The sequence below is a fragment of the Heptranchias perlo genome, unplaced genomic scaffold (genome assembly GCF_035084215.1).
Source record: "Heptranchias perlo isolate sHepPer1 unplaced genomic scaffold, sHepPer1.hap1 HAP1_SCAFFOLD_55, whole genome shotgun sequence".
Taxonomy (NCBI): domain Eukaryota; kingdom Metazoa; phylum Chordata; class Chondrichthyes; order Hexanchiformes; family Hexanchidae; genus Heptranchias; species Heptranchias perlo.
In genome coordinates, this window is record NW_027139570.1 from 4,305,529 (window position 1) to 4,328,700 (window position 23,172).

Genomic DNA, 23,172 nt, shown 5'->3' on the forward strand with positions numbered 1-23,172 from the left:
GACCAGTGTCCCACTGCAGCCCAGACTGAGCCCCACCCTGGGCCCTTCCTGTCTGTACATTGACCCAGTGTCCCACTGCAGCCCAGACTGAGCCCCACCCTGGGCCCTTCCTGTCTGTACATTGACCCAGTTTCCCACTGCAGCCCAGACTGAGCCCCACTCTGGGCCCTTCCTGTCTGTACATTGACCCAATGTCCCACTGCAGCCCAGACTGAGCCCCACCCTGGGCCCTTCCTGTCTGTACATTGACCCAGTGTCTCACTGCAGCCCAGACTGAGCCCCACCCTGGGCCCTTCCTGTCTGTACATTGATCCAGTTTCCCACTGCAGCCCAGACTGAGCCCCACCGTGGGCCCTTCCTGTCTGTACATTGACCAGTGTCCCACTGCAGCCCAGACTGAGCCCCACCCTGGGCCCTTCCTGTCTGTACATTGACCCAGTGTCCCACTGCAGCCCAGACTGAGCCCCACCCTGGGCCCTTCCTGTCTGTGCATTGACCCAGTTTCCCACTGCAGCCCAGACTGAGCCCCACTCTGGGCCCTTCCTGTCTGTACATTGACCCGATGTCCCACTGCAGCCCAGACTGAGCCCCACCCTGGGCCCTTCCTGTCTGTACATTGACCCAGTGTCTCACTGCAGCCCAGACTGAGCCCCACCCTGGGCCCTTCCTGTCTGTACATTGATCCAGTTTCCCACTGCAGCCCAGACTGAGCCCCACCGTGGGCCCTTCCTGTCTGTACATTGACCAGTGTCCCACTGCAGCCCAGACTGAGCCCCACCCTGGGCCCTTCTTGTCTGTACACTGACCCAGTGTCCCACTGCAGCCCAGACTGAGCCCCACCCTGTGCCCTTCCTGTCTGTACATTGACCCAGTGTCCCACTGCAGCCCAGACTGAGCCCCACCATGGGCCCTTCCTGTCTGTACATTGACCCAGTGTCTCACTGCAGCCCAGACTGAGCCCCACCCTGGGCCCTTCCTGTCTGTACATTGACCCAGTGTCCCACTGCAGCCCAGACTGAGCCCCACCCTGGGCCCTTCCTCTCTGTACATTGACCCAGTGTCCCACTGCAGCCCAGACTGAGCCCCACCCTGGGCCCTTCCTCTCTGTACATTGACCCAGTGTCCCACTGCAGCCCAGACTGAGCCCCATCCTGGGCCCTTCCTGTCTGTACATTGACCCAGTGTCCCACTGCAGCCCAGACTGAGCCCCATCCTGGGCCCTTCCTGTCTGTACATTGACCCAGTGTCCCACTGCAGCCCAGACTGAGCCCCACCCTGGGCCCTTCCTCTCTGTACATTGACCCAGTGTCCCACTGCAGCCCAGACTGAGCCCCACCCTGGGCCCTTCCTCTCTGTACATTGACACAGTGTCCCACTGCAGCCCAGACTGAGCCCCACCCTGGGCCCTTCCTCTCTGTATATTGACCCAGTGCCCCACTGCAGCCCAGAGTGAGCCCCACCCTGGGCCCTTCCTGTCTGTACATTGATCCAGTGCCCCACTGCAGCCCAGACTGAGCCCCACCCTGGGCCCTTCCTGTCTGTACATTGACCCAGTGTCCCACTGCAGCCCAGACTGAGCCCCACCCTGGGCCCTTCCTGTCTGTACATTGTCCCAGTGTCCCACTGCAGCCCAGACTGAGCCCCACCCTGGGCCCTTCCTGTCTGTCCATTGACCCAGTGTTCCACTGCAGCCCAGACTGAGCCCCACCCTGGGACCTTCCTGTCTGTCCATTGACCCAGTGTTCCACTGCAGCCCAGACTGAGCCCCACCCTGGGCCCTTCCTGTCTGTACATTGACCCAGTGTCCCACTGCAGCCCAGACTGAGCCCCACCCTGGGCCCTTCCTGTCTGTACATTGACCCAGTGCCCCATTGGGGACCATCCAGCCCCGGATATCCGGCAGAATCAGCGCTGTGGGACCGGGAGACTGAGTCTCGTGACCCTGTCGCTGGGCCTCTGACGTCACAATGGGAGACGACGCTCGCTCAGCTCGAGCTGGAAACCGTTAAAGGGCCGTTAGGATTTCAACCTGGAGCGCGGCCGGTTAAAGGGGAGGGACAGAGAATCGGCCAAAAATGTTCTGTAATATGAGACCAGTCATGGTAATAAATTGAAATGTTCATATAATGAGACCAGGAATGGTTATACATTGAAATGTTCATATAATGAGACCAGGAATGGTTATAAATTGAAATGTTCATATAATGAGACCAGGAATGGTTATAAATTGAAATGTTCATACAATGAGACCAGGAATGGTTATAAATTGAAATGTTCACATGATGTGACCAGGAATGGTTATAAATTGAAATGTTCATACAATGAGACCAGGAATGGTTATAAATTGAAATGTTCATATAATGAGATCAGGAATGGTTATAAATTGAAATGTTCATACAATGAGACCAGGAATGGTTATAAATTGAAATGTTCATATAATGAGATCAGGAATGGTTATAAATTGAAATGTTCATACAATGAGACCAGGAATGGTTATAAATTGAAATGTTCACACTTTCACACTCAGTCCGGGTCTGGATTCCTGCATTGACTTGAGCTGATTCTCTCCGTTTGAACTGAACTGATTCCCCCACAGCCTGAAACAGATTAAAGATTAAACAGGAAATAAACAGATTGAACAACAGTGTAAATAACAGGGAGACTGGGGTTAATATTTCAATAATAATTACAGACAAATATTACCCATAAAAGGGACTGAATCCCATTGATATTTTATTTATTACATTAAACATTAACACAAACACTCACCAGATCCGCTCCAGACTCCTGCGGGTCAGTATGAGGGAGCAGGGACAGATCGGTCTGTGAAGGAGTTTAATCTCAGGTTCAGATCCGTCTGTGACCGGTTTGTACTGAGAGCGGAGACGAGATCCTCGGTACAAGAATCTGTGAGACCGACACCATCCAGACTGGGGATCAGAGAGAGAGAAATAACAGGAATCAGAGTGAATCCCCAATGTTTATTGATAACACTATTAGTGATACTAAAAATAATGTGCAGTGTTTATTAATAACACTCTTACTGATACTAATAGTAATGTATAGTGTTTATTAATAACATTATTACTGATATTAATGATAATCTACAGTCTTTATTAATACCACTATTACTAATATTAATGTTAATCTACTGTCTTTAATAATAACACTATTCTTGGTACTAATAATGCACAGTGTTTATTAATGACACTTATTGATACTAATGATAATGTGCACTGTTTATTCATAACACTATTACTGATACTAATAATCTACAGTGTTTATTAATGACACTTATTGATACTAATGATAATGTACAGTATTTATTAATAACGCTAATACTGGTACTAATAATATTGCACAATGTTTATTAATAACACTGATACTGGTACTAATAATAATGCACAGTGTTTATTAGTAACACTATTACTGATACTTATAACAATGTACAGGGCTTATTAATAACACTATTACTCATACTAATAATATTGTACAGTTTTTATTCATAACGCTATTACTGATACTGATAATATGTACAGTGTTCTTTAATAACTCTATTACTGATACTAAAAATAATGTGCAGTGTTTATTAATAACACTATTACTGATACTAATAATAATGTACAGTGTTTATTAAAGCAATATTGCTTGTACTAATAATAATGTGCAATGTTTATTAATAACACTATTACTGATACTAATAATATTGTGCAATGTTTATTACTAACACTGTTACTGACACTAATATTAATGTACAGTGTTACTCATCCAGTTATTATAAGCACAATCTCAAACAGTCTGATACTTACTGCAGTTTCTGGATTTTACAGTCCGGGTTCCTCAGAGCCGCAGACAGTAGTTTCACTCCTGAATCTCCCGGTTTATTAATACCCAGGTTCAGATCCGTCAGTAACGGTTTGTACTGAGAGTGGAGGAGAGATCCTTGGAACAAGAATCTGTGGGACTGACATCCCACATGCACGGGATCAGAGAGAGAGAGAGAGAAATAACAGGAATCAGTGTAAATCCCCAGTGTTTATTAACAACACTATTACTGACACTTTTATCCCCATCACCCGTCCATTTATTCCTCTTCAAGTACATGTCCAATTACATTTTGGAAGTTCCTTTCAGCAATTGCGTTCTGGATCTTCATAAACATTTGCGTGAAAAGATTTCTCCTCAATTCCCCTCTAGTTCGTTTGAAAATTATTTTAAATCTATGCCCTCTGGTCACTGACCAAGTTGCCAAAGGAAAAGTTTCTCCCTATTTGCTCTGTCAAAACCCCTAATAATTTTGACCACCTCTATTAGATCTCCCCATAACCTTCTCTGCTCTAAGGAGAACAATCCCAGCTTCTCCAATCTCTCCGCATAACTGAAGTCCCTCACCCCTGGTATCATCCTGGTAAATCTCCTCTGCACCCTCTTCAAGACCTTGCCATTCTTCCTAAAGTGTGATGCCCAGAATTGTACACAATACTCCAGCTGGGGCCTAACCAGTGATTTGTAAAGGTTTCGCAAGGCTTCCTTGTTTTTGTATTCAATGTCTCTATTTACTCAGCCAATTATCCCTGGTGCTTTCTAAACCGCATTACCAACTTGCCCTGTCACCTTCAAAGATTTGTCAACATGCACCCCCATGTCCCTCTGTTCTTCCACCTCCCTCAAAATAACATTTAGATTATATTGTCTCTCCATCTTGTTCCACCCAAAGTGCATCACTTCACACTTATCCGTGTAAAATTGCATCTGCCATGTGTCTGCCCATTTCAACAATCTGTCTGTGTCCCCCTGAAGTCTGCTTCTGACGTGTAACACGCTCGAGGGGTTGAATGACCTCGTCTTATTTTAAATAATTTCCTCGAGGGGCTGAATTGCATCCTCCTGTTCCTACGTAACAGGCTCGAGGGGCTGAATGGCTTCCAACTGTTGCTATGTAACAGGCTCGAGGTGTTGAATAGCCACGTCCTATTCCTGGTACCAGGCCAGACGGACTGAATGGTCCATACCTGCTCCTATGTAACAGGCTCCAGAAGCAAACTGGCCTCCGGTTTCTGTGCAACAGTGGCTGAAAGGCCTCCCTCCTGCTCCTATGTAAAAGTCTCCAGTAGCTGACTGGCTTCCTCTTGTTCCTGTATAACAGGCTCGAAGGCCTGACTGGCTTCCTCCTGTTCCTATCCAACAGGCTCGAGGGGCTGAACGTCGTCTTCCTGTTCCTCTGTAAAAGGCTGGAGGGGCTTAATGGCCTCCTCCAGTTCCTGGGTAACAGGCTGCACGGGTAGAATGTCCACCTGTTCCTTTGTAATGGGCTCACGCAGGCTTAATGGCCTCCTCCTGTTCCTGTATAACAGGCTCGAGGGGGCTGAATGGCCTCGTCTTCCTATGTAATGGACTCCAGGGCCTGAATGGCCTCCTCCTGTTCCTGTATAACAGGCTCGAGGGGGCTGAACGTCGTCTTCCTTTTCCTCTGTTAAAGGCTGGAGGGGCTTAATGGCCTCCTCCAGTGCCTGTGTAACAGGCTGCACGGGTAGAATGTCCACCTGTTCCTTTGTAATGGGCTCACGCAGGCTTAATGGCCTCCTCCTGTTCCTGTATAACAAGCTCGAGGGGGCTGAATGGCCTCGTCTTCCTATGTAATGGACTCCAGGGCCTGAATGGCCTCCTCCTGTTCCGATGTAACAGTCTCCAGGGACTGAATGGCCTCCTCCCGTTCCTGTGTAACAGACTCCAGTGGCTGAATGGCCTGCTCCTGTTCTTGAGTTAAAGGCTCAAAGGACTGAATGGTCCCCTACCATTACAGGCCGGAGGGTTTTAATGGCCTCCTCCTCTTCCTGTGTAACAGGCTCGAGGGGCTGAATGGCGTCTCGCTGTTCCTGTGTAAAAGGCTCGAGGGGCTGGATGGCCTCCTCCAGTTCCAGTGTAACAGGGTCGAGGTGTTGAATGGCCTCCCATTCCTGTGTAACAGGCCGGACGTGCTTAATGGCCTCCGCCTGTCCATCTGTAACAGGCTCGAGGGTCTGAACGGCCTCCTCTTGTTCTTGTATAACGGGCTCGAGGGACTGAATGAACACCTCCTTCCTGTGTAACAGACTCGAAGGGCCGAATGGCTTCCTCCTTTTACTGTGTAACAGACTCCAGGGGATGAATGGCCTCCTCCTTCCTATGTAACAGACTCCAGGGGCTGAATGGCCTCCTCCTGTTCCTGTGTAACAGACTCCTGGGGCTGAATGGCCTCCTCCTGTTCCTGTGTAACAGACTCCAGGGGCTGAATGGCCTCCTCCTGTTCCTGTGTAACAGACTCCAGGGGCTGAATGGCCTCCTCCTGTTCCTGTGTAACAGACTCCAGGGGCTGAATGGCCTCCTCCTGTTCCTATGTAACAGTCTCCAGGGGCTGAATGGCCTCCTCCTGTTCCTATGTAACAGTCTCCAGGGGCTGAATGGCCTCCTCCTGTTCCTGTGTAACAGTCTCCAGGGGCTGAATGGCCTCCTCCTGTTCCTGTGTAACAGTCTCCAGGGGCTGAATGGCCTCCTCCTGTTCCTATGTAACAGACTCCTGGGACTGAATGGCCTCCTCCTGTTCCTGTGTAACAGACTCCAGGGACTGAATGGCCTCCTCCTGTTCCTGTGTAACAGACTCCAGGGGCTGAATGGCCTCCTCCTGTTCCTGTGTAACAGACTCCAGGGGATGAATGGCCTCCTCCTGTTCCTGTGTAACAGACTCCAGGGGCTGAATGGCCTCCTCCTGTTCCTGTGTAACAGACTCCAGGGACTGAATGGCCTCCTCCTGTTCCTGTGTAACAGACTCCAGGGGCTGAATGGCCTCCTCCTGTTCCTATCTAACAGACTCCAGGGGATGAATGGCCTCCTCCTGTTCCTATGTAACTGACTCCAGGGGATAAACGGCCTCCTCCTGTTCCTGTGTCACAGACTCCAGGGGATGAATGGCCTCCTCCTGTTCCGGTGTAACAGACTCCAGGGGCAGAATAGCCTGCTCCTGTTCCTATGTAACAGACTCCAGGGGCAGAATGGCCTCCTCCTGTTCCTGTGTCACAGACTCCAGGGACTGAATGGCCTCCTCCTGTTCCTATGTAACAGACTCCAGGGGATGAATGGCCTCCTCCTGTTCCGGTGTAACAGACTCCAGGGGATGAATGGCCTCCCCCTGTTCCTGTGTAACAGACTCCTGGGGATGAATGGTGAGCTTCTGTTCTTGAGTTAAAGGTTCAAGAGACTGAATGGTCCCCTGCTGTTACAGTGTAACAGGCTCGACGCACTGAATGGCCTTTTTCTGTTCCCATGTTACAGGACCGATGGTCTTAATGGCCTCCTCCTGTTTCTACAAAACATATTACAGTCGCTGAATGGCCTTCTCCTCTTCCTGTATAACAGGCTCGAGGGGCTGAAAGGCCTCTTCCTGTTCTGTGTCAGCGGCTCGAGGGGCTGAATGGCCTCCTCCTGTTCCTTTGTAACAGACTCGATGGACTGAATGGCCTCCTCCTGTTCCTGTGTAACAGGCTCGAGGGGTTGAACGGCCTCCTCCTGTTCCTGTGCAACAGGTTTGAGGGGCTGAATGGCTACTCCTGTTCCTGTATAATGGGCTTGAGGGGCTGAATGGTCTCCTGCTGTTACTGCATAACAGGTTCGAGAGGCTGAACGGCCTCCTCCTGGTCCTATGGAAACAACCTCCTTGTTTTTATACTCGATGCCTCTATAATTTTAAACCGGTTTCTCAACCAGTCCTGCAACCTTCAAACATTTGTTTACATACACCCCCAAGTCTATCTGTTCCTGCATCCCCTTTAGAATTGTACTATTTAGTTCACATTGCCTCTCCTCATTCTTCCTGCCAAGATGTATCACATCTCTGCGTTAAATTTCATGTTCCATGTGTCCGCCCATTTCACCAGCCTGTATATGTCCTCTTGAAGTCTATTACCATCCTCCTCACTCCTAACTATACTTGCAAGCTTTGTGTGATCTGCAAATTTTGAAATTATCCCCATTATAATTTCTCCCGTCTCAGCCTCTAAGGGACCAACGTTTACCTTCGCTAATCTCTTACTTTTTCCATACTTGTAGAAGCTCTTACAATCTGTTTTTATATTTCTTGCAAGTTTACTTGCATATTCAATTTCCTCCCTTTTATCAATTTCTTGGTCATCCTTTGCTGATTTCTAAAACTCTCCCAATCCTCGGGCTAACTATTCTTTTTGGCAACATTGTATGTCTCTTCTTTAAACTGAACTTCTCAATTAGCCAAGGTTGAATATTTTTTTCCCATCTAGTTGTTATTCCTCAAGGGAATGTATATTCATTGGGAATTATGAATTATTTCTTGAAATGTTGGCCACTGATTATCTACTGTCATATCTTTTAATCTAATTTCCCAATCTACCTTAGCCAACTTGCCCCTCGTTACAAAGTAATTGGGTTTGATTAAATTTGAGACCCTCGTTTCGGATATAACTACATCACTCTCAAAGTCAATATGAAATCCTATCATATTATGATCACTGTGTCCCAGAGGATCCTTAACTCTAAGATTACTAATTAACACTGACATTACACAATATTAGATCTAAAATAACCTGTTCCCCAGTCGGTTCCTCGACATATTGTTCTAAAGAACTATCTCGAATGTATTCCATGAAATCGTCCTCCAAACTACTTTTGACAATTTGGTTTGCCCATTCTATATGAAGATTAAATTCCCTCACGATTACTGCATTGCCTTTGTTACATTCCCCTCGAATTTCCTGATTTAAACTCTGTCAAATCCTACAACGACTGTGAGGAGCACTATAAACTAATCCCACAGCACGGGTATGATGCAGAGTAAATCTCTCTCTACACCATCCCATCAAGGCAGGTACAGTACGTGTGAGATACAGAATAAAGCTCCCTCTGCACTGTCCCATCAAACACTCCCAGGGCAGGTACAGTGCGTGTGAGATACAGAATAAAGTTTCCTCTGTACTGTCCCATCAAATACTCCCAGCGCAGGAGCAACGTGGGCTAGATACAGCGAAAAGCTCCCAATACAACTGTCCCGTCAAACACTCCAAGGGCAGATACAACACGGGTTAGATACAGACCAAAGCTCCCTCTACATTGTCCCATCAAACACACGCAGGGCAGATACAGCATGGGTTAGATGCAGAGTAATGCTCCCTCTGCATTGTCCCATCAAACACTTCCTGGGCAGGCGCATAAGAACATAAGTAATAGGGGCAGGAGTGGGCCGTACGGTCCTTCGAGCGTGTTCCCCATTCAATAAGATCAGGGCTGAACTTCTACCTCCGCTCCACTTTCCCGCCCGATCCCCATATCCCTTGATTCCCTCAGTGGCCAAAAATCTATCTATCTCAGCCTTGAATATGTTCGATGACTGAGCATTTCAATTAACCAGTAAACACTATCATTACACGATATTAGATCTAAAATAACCAGTTCCCTTTTCGGTTCCTCGACAAATTGTTCGAGAAAACTGTCTCGAATGTATTCCATGAACTCGTCCTCCAAACTACTTTTGCCAATTTGGTTTGCCCAGTCTATATGAAGATTAAAGTCCCCCCACGATTATTGCATTGCCCTGATTGCATGCTCCTCTAATTTCCTGATTTTTACTCTGTCCAACACTATAACAACTGTTTAGGGCACGATAAACTATTCCCACAACATGGGTTAGATGCAGAGTAAAGCTCCCTCCACACTGTCCTGTCAAACACTCCCAGGGCAGTTACAGCACGGGTTAGATACAGAGTAAAGCTCCCTCTACACTGTCCTGTCAAACACTCCCAGACCAGTTACAGCACGGGTTAGATACAGAGTAAAGGTCCCTCTCCACTCTCCTGTCAAACACTCCCAGGGCAGTTACAGCACGGGTTAGATACAGAGTAAAGCTCCCTCTACACTGTCCTGTCAAACACTCCCAGACCAGTTACAGCACGGGTTAGATACAGAGTAAAGGTCCCTCTCCACTCTCCTGTCAAACACTCCCAGGGCAGTTACAGCACGGGTTTGATACAGACTAAAGCTCGTACATGAAATACACAAAGTTGGCATACAAGCAAAGCAAGCAATTAGGAAGGCAAATGCAATGTTGGCCTTTATTGCAAGGCGGTTGGAGTACAAGACTAAAGAAGTATTTCTGCAATTGTACAGGGCATTGGTGAGAACTCACCTGGAGTACTAGGCACAGTTTTGATCCTCTTATCGAAGGAAGGATGTACTTGCCTTGGAGGCAGTGCAACGAAGGTTAACAAATCAATTCCTGGATTGTCCATTCAAAACAGAGAGCGATAGATTTCTAGATATTAAAGGCAACAAGGGATTTGGGGATAATGCAGGAAAATGGCGTTGAGGTCGAAGATCAGTGGAATTCAGTTGAATGTCGGAGCAGGCTCGGGGTGCCGGATGGCCTACTCCTGCTCCTATGTCTTATGTTCTTATGTCCTGTGAGGAGTGATTGAGTAGAATGGGCCTATACTCTCTGGAGTTTGGAAGAATGAAAGGTGATCTCATTGAAACATACAAGATTCTGAGGGGGCTTGACAGGGTAAATGTTGAGAGGTTGTTTCCCCCTGGCTGGAGAGTCCAGAACAAGGGGGCATAGTCTCAGGATAAGTGGTCGGCAATTTAGGGCTGAGATGAGGAGGAATTTCTTCACTAAGAGGGTCGTGAATATTTGGAATTCTCGACCCCATTGGGCTGTGGATGCTGAGTCATTGACTATATTCAAGGCTGAGATCGATAGATTTTTGCACTCGAGGGGAATCAAGGGAAATGGGGATTGGGCGGGTAAGTGGAGTTGAGATTGAAGATCATATTAAATGGCGGAGCAGGCTTGAGGGCCTACTGCTGCTGCAATTTCTTATGTACTTATGAGCAGAAGCCGGCCATTAACCCCTCGAGACTTTGACATCGGAACAGGAAGAGGTCATTCAACCCTCGGACTTGTTACACAGGAAAAGAAGGCCATTCAGCCCTTGGAGCCTATTACACAGGTACAGGAGGATGCCATTAGCCCATTGAGGCTGTTACGCAGGAACAGAAAGCCAATAAGCCACTCAAGACTGTTACATTTTAACAGGGGGCCATTCAGCCCCTCGTGGCTGTTACACAGGTAAAGGAGGAGGCCATTCAGCCCCTCGTGGCTGTTACACAGGAAAAGGAGGAGGCCATTTAGCCCCAAGGGCCTGTTACACAGGAAAAGGAGGAGGCCATTTAGCCCCAAGGGCCTGTTAGACAGGAACAGGAGGAGGTCATTCAGCCCCTCGTGCCTGTTATATAGGAACCGAAGGCCATTCAGCCCCTCGAGCCTATTACACTGGAAATGGACGAGGCCATTCAGCCCCTTGAGCCTGTTATGTAGGATCAGGAGGAGGCAATTCAGCCCCTCGAGTCCGTTATACAGGAACTGAAGGCCATTCAGCCCTTCAAGCATATTACACTGGAAAAGGACGAGGCCATTCAGCCCCTTGAGCCTGTTATGTAGGATCAGGAGGAGGCCATTGAGCCCCTCAAGGCTGTTACACAGGAACTGGAGGAGGCCATTCAGCCCCTCAACGCTAATACTTAGGAACAGTTGGAGACCATTCAGCCACTAGTGCGTGTTACACTGCAACAAGAGGAGGCCATTCAACCCCTCAAGGCAGTTATACAGGAAAAGGAGGAGACCATTCTTCCCCTGGGGCATGTTACACAGGAGCAGGACGAGGCAATTCAGCGCCTCGAACCTGTTATGTAGGATCAGGAGGAGGCCATTCAGCCCCTCGTGCCTGTTATGTAGGAACAGGAGGAGGCCATTCAGCCCCTCAAGCCTGTTACATAGGAACAGGAGGAGGCCATTCAACCCCTCCAGGCTGGCACATAGGAACAGGAGGAGGCCGTTCAGCCCCACGAGCCTGTTACACAGGAACTGGTGGAGGCCATTCAGTCCCTAGGGCCTGTTACATAGGAACAGGAGGAGGCCATTCAGCCCCTCGAGCCTGTCACGTAGGTACAGGAGGAGGCTATTCAGCCCCGTAGGCCTGTTACACAGGAACAGGAGGAGGCGGATCAGCCCCTTAAGGCTGTTACACAGGAACATGAGGAGAACATTCAGCCTCTAGGGCCTGTTACAAAGGAACAGGAGGAGGCCGTTCAGCCCCTAGGGTCTGTTACACTGGAACAGGAGGAGGCCATTCAGCCCCTCAAAGCTGTTTCACAAGAACAGGATGAGGCCAATCAGCCCCTCAAGCCTGTAAGATCGGAACAGGAGGAGGCCATACAGCCCGTCAAGCCTGTTGTACTGGAACTGAAGGCCATTCAGCCAGTCGAGCCTATTACACTGGAAAAGGACGAGGCCCATTTGCCTCTCGAGCCTTTAAGTAGAAACAGGAGGAGGCCATTCAGCCCCTCAAGGCTGTTACGCAGGAAGAGTAGGCCAATCAGCCCTTGAAACCTTTTACATTGGAACAGGAGGAGGCCATTCACCACCTCAAGCTTGTTACATAGGAACAGGAGGAGGCCATTCAGCCCCTCGAGCCTGTTACACAGGAACTGGAGGATGCCATTCAGCCGCATAAGCCTGTCACGTAGGAACAAGTGGAGTCCATTCAGCCCCTCGGGCCTGTTACACAGGAGCAGGACTAGGCCATTCAGCCCCTGAAGCCTGTAACACAGGAGCAGGATGAGGGCAATCAGCCCCTCAAACCTGTTACACAGGAACAGGAGGAGGCCATTCAGCCCCTCGAGTCCGTTATACAGAAACTGAAGGCCATTCAGCCCTTCAAGCATATTACACTGGAAAAGGACGAGGCCATTCAGCCCCTTGAGCTCGTTATGCAGGATCAGGAGGAGGCCATTGAGCCCCTCAAGGCTGTTACACAGGAACTGGAGGAGGCCATTCAGCCCCTCAACGCTAATACTTAGGAACAGTTGGAGACGATTTAGCCCCAAGTGCGTGTTACACTGCAACAAGAGGAGGCCATTCAATCCCTCAAGGCAGTTACACAGGAACAGGACTAGGCCATTCAGCCTCTCAAGGCAGTTACACAGGAGCAGGACGAGGCCATTCAGCCCCTCGAGCCAGTAACACACGAGCAGGATGAGGGCAATCAGCCCCTCAAACCTGTTTAATAGGAACAGGAGGCGGCCATTCAGCCCCTCGCGTCTGTTATACAGGAACTAAAGGCCTTTCGGACCCTATTACACCGGCAAAGAATGAGGCCATTCAGACCCTTGATCCTGCTATGTAGGATTAGGAGGAGGGCGTTCAGCCCCTCGAGCCTGTTACATAGGAACAGGAGGAGGTCATTCAGTCCCTCGAGCCAGTCACATAGGAACTTGAGGAGGCCTTTCAGCCCCTAGGGCCTGTTACACAGAAGCAGGATGAGGCCAATCAGCCCCTGAAGCCTGATAGATCGGAACAGGGAGAGGCCATTCAGCCCCTTGAGCCTGTTATTCAGGAAATGAAAGCCATTCAGCCGCTCGAGCCTATCATGTAGGATCAGGAGGAGGCCATTGAGCCCCTCAAGGCTTTATCACAGGTTCCGGAGGAGACCATTCTGCCTCTCCAGGCTGTTACACAGGAACATGAGGACAATCAGTCCCTCAAGCCTATTACATAGGAACAGGAGGAGGCCATTCAACCGCTCAAGGCTGTTAAACAGGAACAGGTGAAGAGCATTCAGCCCATAGGGTCTGTTACACATGAACAGGAGGAGGCCATTCAGCCCATCAAGGCTGTTTCACAGGAACAGGAGAAGGCCATCCAGCCCCCCAAGACTTCTTCATAGGAACAGGAGGAGGCCATTCAGCCCCTCGAGCCTGTTATACAGGAACTTAAGGCCATTCTGCCCCTCGAGCATATTGCACTTCAAAAGGACAAGACCATTCAGCCGCACGAGCCTGTCATGTAGGATCAGGAGGAGGACATTGAGCCCCTCAAGGCTTTAACACAGGTACTGGAGGAGGCCATTCTCCCTCTCAAGGCTGTTACACAGGAACAGGAGGTCAATCAGTCCCTCAAGCCTGTTACATAGGAAAAGGGGAAGGCCATTCGACCCCTTAAGGCTGTTGCAAATGAACAGGAGGAGGCCATTCATCCCCTCACGGCTGTGTCACAGGAACAGGAGGAGGCCATTCATCCCCTTCAGGCTGTTAAACAGGAACTGGAGGAGTCCATTCAGCCCATCAAGGCTTTTTCATAGGAGAAGCGGGAGACCCTTCAGCCCCTCGAGCCTGTTACACAGGAACTGGAGGAGGCCATTCAACCCATCGACCCTGTCGCATAGGAGCAGGAGGAGGCCATTCAGCCCCTCAAACCTGTCGCGTAGGAACAGGAGGAGGCCATTTAGCCCCTCAAGCCTGTTCCATCGGAATAGGAGAAGGCCATTCAGCCCCTCGAGCCTATTACACTGGAGAACTGCGAGGCCCATTCAACCTCTCGATCCTGTTGTGTAGGATCAGGAGGAGGCGAATTAGCCCCTCGAGCCTGTCGCATAAGAAAAGGGAGAGGCCATTCAGCACCTTGGGCCTGTTACACTGGAGCAGGCTGAGCCCAATCAGCCACTCAGCTTGTTCGCTCGCAACAGGAGGCCATTCAGCCCCTCGAGCCTGTTATACCGGAACCGAAGGCCATTCAGCCCCTCGAGCCAAATGCACTGGAAAGTCGAGTCCATTCAGCCCCTCGAGCCGGTTAAGCAGGAACATGAGAAGGCCTTTCAGCACCTCAACACTTTTACACAGGAACAGGAGGAGGCCATAGTGACTCAGTGATCTCAGTGAACCCTCAATGCTCCACAGAGAACTCGCAGCGACCCACTGATCCCACAATGTCCCAGTGATCCCACAATAACCCAGTGATCGCACCGTTTCCCAGTGATCCCACAGTATCCCACAGTGACCCAGTGATACCATTGTGCCCCAGTGATCCCATGGTGTCCCAGTGATCCCGCTGTGTCCCACAGTGATTCCTCAAAAACACAGTCATCCCACGGTGACCCAATGATCTCACTGTGAACCTACAGTGATCCCAGTGATCCCAGAGTATCCCACAATGATCCCACAATGACCCAGTGACACCACAGTGACCCAATGATCCCACAATGACCCAGTGACACCACAGTGACCCAATGATCCCACAGTGACCCAGTGATCACAGTGACCAAGTGATCCATCAATACCCCACAGAGATCGCACAGTGACCACATTGTGCTCCCAGTGATCCCACAGTAACCCAGACACAACTCACGTGAGCCCCATTGGGTGCAGCCTGTGGTGAAGGCCTCGATCAGTCCTCTCTGGAGAGAAAGCTTCTTCTCCAAGGATTCCTCCTCCTCCCAAAATTTCTCTTTCCACATCTTCATGTTACGGCATGTCCACAAAAATAATCCACTAGAGAGAGAGAGAGAAATAAGGAATTGATTAAAAACAAAGCAAGAGATGAAAAAAGCACAGCGAGAGCCCAGAGCTCCCTCAGTCTCACTCACATTCATTCCGTTCCACAGGCAATCTCTCAGCAAACACCATTGATAAAATCCCCAGTTACAAATCTGAGACTCTAAAGAAAAGAGAGGAAAGTTGGGAGAGAGAGAGAGAGAGAGACTCGGGACAGACTGAAGAGCGCATGTTGTTTCACTCTTTCTCTAATACAAGTTTTCAGGGTTTTCTCTCCTGCTTTGCCACTCACTCATTCCCCCTAAAAGGTGCCGGTCTGACTCTCTGTCCTGGTCAATATTTGCTGCAGGGTCCAAACTGCCGCGAGTTCGTTTTCTCTTCTGTTCCTGGAACAGGGAACAAAAAGGTGAACGAACTTTCCCTTTGCTCTTTTCTCTTGTTTTAATTAGCAGTGGATAAAAAGCCTGGAGTTTGTGGTCAACTCACAATTTGTGACTTTTTCAATTTGCCAAAGTGTTCAAATGAATTCATGTCATTTAAAACAGCTGAAGCAAAGAACTTAAAAAAACCCAAATAGACAGCAAGATCCCTCACTCAGTTACAGGGACAATCTCTCAGCAACATTCATTTACAGAGAAACAAAGCCCAGTTTATAAAGTAGATAAATGTAAAGATTGAGAGACAATCTTTATAGACATAACAACTTGTATTTATATATTACAGCAATTACTACAACAACAACTTGGATATATAAATATCTATATTTACACATTACCACTACTACATGGCCCAGATAAAGGTTGTGGGGAGAGAGCTGAGAGGGAAATGAGATCACCCATTCAAAGAGTCAGCGCAGGCACGGTGGGCCGAATGGCCTTCTCCTGTGTTGAACCCACTATGATACCATGAACAACAACTTCAAAGTCTGGGACAGGAAACAAGATAGCCGCCTCTACGGCAGACATCATACTGAGGGGCAAGCTGGATATCATAATTGGAGCCAAGGTGGCCATCTTATTGGGGTCAAGGTAACCATGTTAAACAAAATGGCTGCCCTGAAGCTTAAACAAAATGGCTGCCCTGAACCGAAAACGAAATGGCCTCCAGTAAGGCAGCCATCTTAATGACGGGTAGGGCGGCCATCTTAGTGAGGGACAAGGAGGGCATCGTCAGCAAAATGGCGGCCATGAAGTTCATTCAAAATGGCTGCATTGTACCGGAAGTAAAATGGGCAGCAGTCAGGGTGAGGGGCAAGGTCGAGCTTGTTGTGTTGAGAGAGACGGAGGGGGTTCATTTGCTGTTGCTGTTATATCACTGTTGCACTATAGTTAAAGATACAAACTGTGTGAAACTCGCATTGGCTGGTGTTTAACACAAAGACAGCGGTGCAGTGAGGGAATTAAACACCAAAAAGTGAATTTCAGCAAAAATTGGATTCGCATTTGGTTATTTGGACGTAATGCTTTGGAGAAGGAGAGACCAGACATTTGGATGGAAGGTCCAATTAGCCATTTTGTGTCGAAAATGTAATTCGAGCTTCTATTGAATAAATCAGAGTAAAATTGGACTCAATCTGAATGTAGTTGTGATCTAGGATTTGGTTAATTTCTCCATTATTCATATTTTTCTTTAATCTGAAACAGTAACAGTATTTGTAACAGTAACAGATCAGGAGAGTGCTGCGGGACCCTGTCCAGTTTAGTAACACAGCAGAAGGGGTAAGAGTACATTGTGATTTATTACAGAATCCAGCAGCTCACTGGGAAAGTTACACATGGTACAGATGGAGGAGCAAAAAGGTGCAAAGTGATTTTACACTTTAATTTGGGGCAATGACATTTTATCTCCACGAAATTTAATTTTACATTTAACTTAATGAGCTCTTTTTCTTAAAGAAACTTTAGGCACAAACCATGGCTTCATAAAGAAAAAAATCATTTATTATTATTAACACACTGGAAAAATTGGCATTAAAATTTAAACAGCACCTTGGGTTTATATCTGATTTAGAATTGCTTTAGCACCAATAAAACAACACATTCTGAATTCCTAAAATGCATAACCGTTTGGAAATCAAATGTCTATCTTAGAATAAACCCATAATGAAAGTTATATCCTCATGGTTGGCTCAAGCCTGCCAGGAAAATTCCAGGTATTTTGATGGATACAGGTGTAATGTAGCGAGGCTTTCTCTTGTATCCAGGTCATCCGCTTCACAGGCAATCTGTAAACCTGCATCATGGCATCAAGCTGGGAGGTAGCGAGTCGTCAGGAAAATTCCAGGTGAGGTGGTGCTGCCAGGAAGCGAAAGGTGAGTTTGGAACAGTTATGGTGGATCTGTGTCTCTCTCCACTCAACTTCTGCCCAGCTTTTAAACAGATTTTTAACACAGAATCACATCTCTGGGACGGTGACTTATCAACAATAGGTTCATAAAAATACAACCCACGATTGATTGACACTTCACTTGTTTTCTCCCAGTGTCCACAACGTAACCGAGTTAGGTCGGCAGATGTTCAAACCAGCTCTCGCCCTCCTGGAATCGTTCTTATTGCTATGGTGATCTATCCTCTGCTGTGTGATCTTTTACAATACGTCATTAACAATCCTTTTTACACACCTTCCACCTTTTAAGAGTCCTTTTCCGAATGACATGCTGAAGCCGATTTATTCTCAGGCTTTCGTTTATCAGATGATTTTATACTACACAGAGCAGCTGGGAAACTCCTCGAGTAAGTAATGGTCAGGGCCAGGTACACAAGACTGAGTGACTTTATTGTTCAGCCTCCAAGCATCACCTTTACAAATGTCAAAATTAAATCCACAAGAGTGTTACCCCAGAACAAACATGAACTGTCTGGCCTGCTTCATCTGCTGCTGTTCTGCTGGTCAGCACTCTCACACACTCCAGGCTGATTACACAGTTTGTTTGGTTATTTAATGCTTTCTGTGTTCGATTCTCACTCCTGTCTCTACCCTCCTATCTCTTTATGTGTTTGTCCGTCTTTCAATGTATCTGTTCTCTGTTTATGTCGTTTGTCTCTGTTTATTTTCTGCCTGTTTTTCTATCTTATTATTTCCACTTCCACTTCCATCACTTTGTAACTTTGTGTCAGTCTCTCTCTCTCTGTCGTTCCATCCATGTCTGCTTGCTCTCTCTCATTATATAGATGATTTCTTTCACTCTTTATTTTTCTCTCCTTTCTTACAAACTGTCTTTATATCTCTCCTTTTCCGAGTAGCTCTGTCTTTCTCCCTCTTTGTGTGTGTCTCTCTCTCTGTGTCTCACTCTCTCTCTTTCACACACACACACCCTCGCTTTTATGTGAATCTGTCTGAAATTTTTCTGCGCTTTTTTAATCATTATATTTCTTTTATCCCTGTGTTCTCTCCCCATCTGTCCAAATCTCTCTCTTTTCCCCCCTTCTCTCTGTTTCTCTCTCCCGCTGTTTGTGTGTGTCTCTCTCCCTCCCCTGCCTCGCTCTCCCTCTCCCTCTCTTCCTCTCCCCCATCTCTGTCTCTTTCTCCCTCTTTCTCTAACGCTCTGTCATTTTTTTTCTCTCTCTCTCCCTCTCTCTCCCTCGTTCTCTCCTTTTCCATTTATGTGGACTGCAAGCATTCTGATCAGGCCCACAGCAGCTACTTTTATTACCAACTTTTCAAAATTTGCCCGGTGGCCAATTGGTTGAAGTCCAGCTGAGCCCTTTCGAGCCGCCATTTCGAGCAACAATTCAAGTTTCGTCTGCAGAGTAAATCCTGCCTCAATAGGAAAGATTGTCAATAAAATATATCAGAATCAGATGTAAGATCATTTCGTGATTCTGTGCTGCTAATATAAAATGTACTTTCCATTCCCCGGGAAGTGTCGGGGACGGAGTATGAAATGGGATTTAGTTCGAGTGCTTGAAACCCTTCAGCTCTTTCTATGATTTCACTAATTTAACAATTAGATTGAGTGGGTATTTCGCAACGTTCTTCAGCTCCTCTCTGAATTTCGTCTGGGTCAGGACGTAAATACACGTGTTTGTGCAGGAACTGAGAAGCTGCAGCATCTTTGATGTGTGTTCTGTGATATAACCAGGGTCAGTGTGGGAGTAATAATACCGAATGTCTGCAATTCGCACATAAATGTAAAAGACAACCCATGTCAGCCACAACAGTATAAAACTGCCCGATATACTGAAGAGTAAAATGATGGATTTCTTTCGGTTCTTCATCTCTGGATCACTCTGATTCTCTCCATTGCTGCGGACGCGGAGCCCCCTGCGGACTCGACTGGACACTAAAATAAGCCTGACAGTCAGAACATTCAGCAGCAAAATCAGACAGAACGGGACACAAGGGGTTAAAATGAGGTGAAACATGTCAAATGCTGCCCATGCGGGGGAAGTACGGAAGATCAATTTAGTCCCACAAAAGAAGGAAACATTATCAATTATTAATTGGTTTTCAAGTGTAAAGTACCAGGGGACACTCACCAAACAGCCCAGCACACTCACTGTTCCCAGAACCACAGCCGCCGTTCTCTCGGTGCAATATTTAGTTTTCAGCTTCTCACAACAAATGGCCACAAATCGATCAAAGGTGAAAGCGACTGTGAACCAGACAGAAACATTCGCAGCTGCAAATCCCAAGAATATAATAAAACTGCACACGGGAGTAATGTTCAGGAATGAAATTGGGAGATACATCAAAGGAATCTCTCTCAGTATCGGATCCGCTATAACGACCATGAGATCGGCCACTGCCATTCCCACCAGGTAGCGACTGATACATTTGGAGAGACCGCACTTTCCTCGGGACAGGATCACAATCGCCACCAAGTTAACTGGAAGAGAGAGAAAATGAAGCAGAGAAATTATTGATCAGACCTGGAGTCAAAGCAGCAGTTTGAGAGGATCTGGGGTGAAATTTACAGCTTTGTTGCTGCATCGAAGGGTGGAAAGTGATTGATTGAACTGGGCAGCACTTTCGGTCAGAGAGATGTTTTTAAACGCAATGCCCAATAATGAATTGGGAGATGGATACAGAAAGTGAATAAAATGCGCACCGGATTCACTGGAAGGGCTGAGTGAGGGCACAGTGCCGGTGGGGAAGGGAGAAGGCGTTTTACACAATGGGAATACAGCGGATTAAATCAGGAGTTAGGTTCCAGGTACACAGGGAAAGAGAGGGAAGGGTCGGTATGTGAGGGGACAGGGGGAGGTGCAGCTGGTTTGTTGCTCTGGGTTAAGAGAGCCGACAGGGACTGGCACTAAACGGGAAAGGCAGCTGGAGACCGAGCCAGTGAGTGAGATTGGGAGGGAGACAAATAAAAGGACATCTAGGAGCTGGAGGGGAGTCAGGAGCAGATGGTTTAGGAAAGTGGACAAACTGAAGGAACGGATAAGGAGACAGAGGATTCAATGCAATGGGAGGAGAGGCTGGGATTCACAGGGAGAGACTGCAGCAGAGTGTTAGAGGAAATCTAATCTATCGGTCCCAGTAACACAATCCAACTAATACATTCAACTGTTCATTTCTTTGGTTATTGGTGTCAGAGAACGTGTGTTGGGTATCAAGCATGTTCAATATATTTACTTTGTACATTCAATTAAAATTAAATTGATGTTTATTAACTAAATCAATCTCGTTGTTCATTGAATTCACCCTAACTTTAAAGTACAGTATCCGAATAATTAATTACGATCAAGAAATTACTGATTCTATTCTTGAAGTAATTTTTAATCATGTTTAGTTATACGTTGGAAAACAAGGAACATTCACAAAAACAGACTGAGGGCCTGACAGGCATATAAACACGAGGAGCGAGTCCCACAATAAAAACTCACCCAATCTGAACATATCATAAGTCACATTTTCTATATTTAATTGTACTGGAAGTTTCAGTAGTTCATTCTGATGAATTATTCACACCACAGCATCTCGCTTTCCCTCTCAGTCGCCCTCTCTATCGCTCACTCGACTCTCTTTCTCAAGTCCATTTTTATATCCGATTAAATCCTATCATCCTGTGCCTGCATTCTGTTCACCAGCCCCGTGTTCCACCGATCCTATTCTCAGTGTTAGTTTGTAAAAAATAGTGAAGCCTCTGTGGAATAGTTCAATGTTTCTACAGATCATCCGATTCTCCAGCTGTTCACCTACACTGTTCACTTCATTTACAAACCATTAAATAAACAGAATAAATTTCCTCTTCCAGATAGATCTCACAATAATTAAGATTCCTTCTGCTGTAATTATAAAATAAAGTGATAGATGGCGGGATTGTTCAATTAACAAAACGCCAAAATCACACTTATAATCTGCAGATACATAGAAGGGCTCCTGTTTCCAACAGATATATTGTTAACTAATACAAGATAACATCGAAACATTTCATTTAACAATGTAGTCCAGTAACAGTCAGTGAATTCATCCACAGTGAAGCAGAGAAGGAGATGTGAAAGAGTCAGCAGCAAACTCAGTTCAGTAACCAGACATCTGAAGCGGCGTCAGATACACACATAATGAAATAACATTTCATAACAGTGATCACCAATAAATACATTGAAATCCCAGTTAAACTGAAGCATGTTATTGGGGAGGGAGGACATTCCGCTGCCTCATTGTAACACTGAGACCTTGAGCTGTCTCATTATCAATCACTGAATACACATTGATGAAAACATATTCCGGAACAGGTTAGTTCCACACGATGGAAATATTAACAGCTCCTGGTGGTCTGATACCAGCTCTTAGTCCTGACAGCGTCTGATTCCAACACATTCAGTGCAGGGAATAATCCAGTAATGATGCCAGGTTTGTATGTACAAAGGTCACGACAGATATAATATAACTCCTACAAGTTCGAGCGTTTAGAAGTTAAGGAGATAGCATTAGTCAACAATATATTAATACAGGGAATAATCCAGTAACAATTCCAGGGTTGGATATACGAAGTTCATTGCGGATATAATGCAGCTCCTACAAGACCGAAAGAGCAGAGACTTAACCCAGTCCATCATTCAACCAATAGAACAGAACAGGTCACTGTGTAATATATGTAGGGAGAAAAAGTAATTTGCCAAGTACAGCATTAGACTTAACACTGATTGAAACCAATAATAGCTGGGATAATGGCTTACCTGGAACTCCAACGGCTGCAAGAACAGGATAATACATGCGTCGTACATGAATTATTACTGGATATCCCATTTTTGTGAGAAGCACTGATTTCCGTTGGCCTGGAAACCACAACTCCAGCAGGCACTCTGAGCTGATCCATTCCAACAAGCCCTGATTTATACAGGGGATAAGTCTCCACTGACATGGTTATCCTCCTGACCATTGCTGTTAATTACAGTCAGTTTAACAAACACATTACATCAGCAGCTTTGACTCCGATGTAAATAATGTGGTGAATAAAACACGAAGATCTCAAATACAGGATATTATCTTGATCAGACCTCTCTTCGGAATAAAGTTTAAATCTGTTCTCATACAGGACTGATCCAATAATAATGAGCGTGTCCATTTACAGTTTTTATATAATTGTATTGACCATGTTCACTCCTGGAGATTCATTTATAAATGTTACCGATTCTCCGCATTGTAGACTGACTCCAGGGACACAAGCAGGGTCGGTTGAGGGTTACAGCCTAGAAATGACTGTGGGTGATATTAGGGGACGGACACTGAACGTGTCCCATTGACATTCCTCTCTCCGCTATTACTGCAGATGTTTACCCGTTTATTCTACATTGGCTGACGGCTCCAGTAAAATTGGCCCTGTGTAACACCGAG

The 23,172-nt window shown here is 46.8% G+C and overlaps 1 long non-coding RNA gene across 1 annotated transcript; it reads right to left on the reverse strand.

Annotated features, from left to right (window-relative positions):
- Positions 1–2,545: 2,545 nt before the first annotated feature.
- LOC137315439 (uncharacterized) lies at positions 2,546–3,938 on the reverse strand. The gene is made up of 3 exons (XR_010961438.1): positions 3,810–3,938; positions 2,770–2,930; positions 2,546–2,597 (listed from the first exon to the last, which is right to left on the reverse strand). It is a non-coding gene; the product is annotated as an uncharacterized lncRNA (long non-coding RNA).
- Between the last annotated feature and the right edge of the window lie 19,234 nt (positions 3,939–23,172).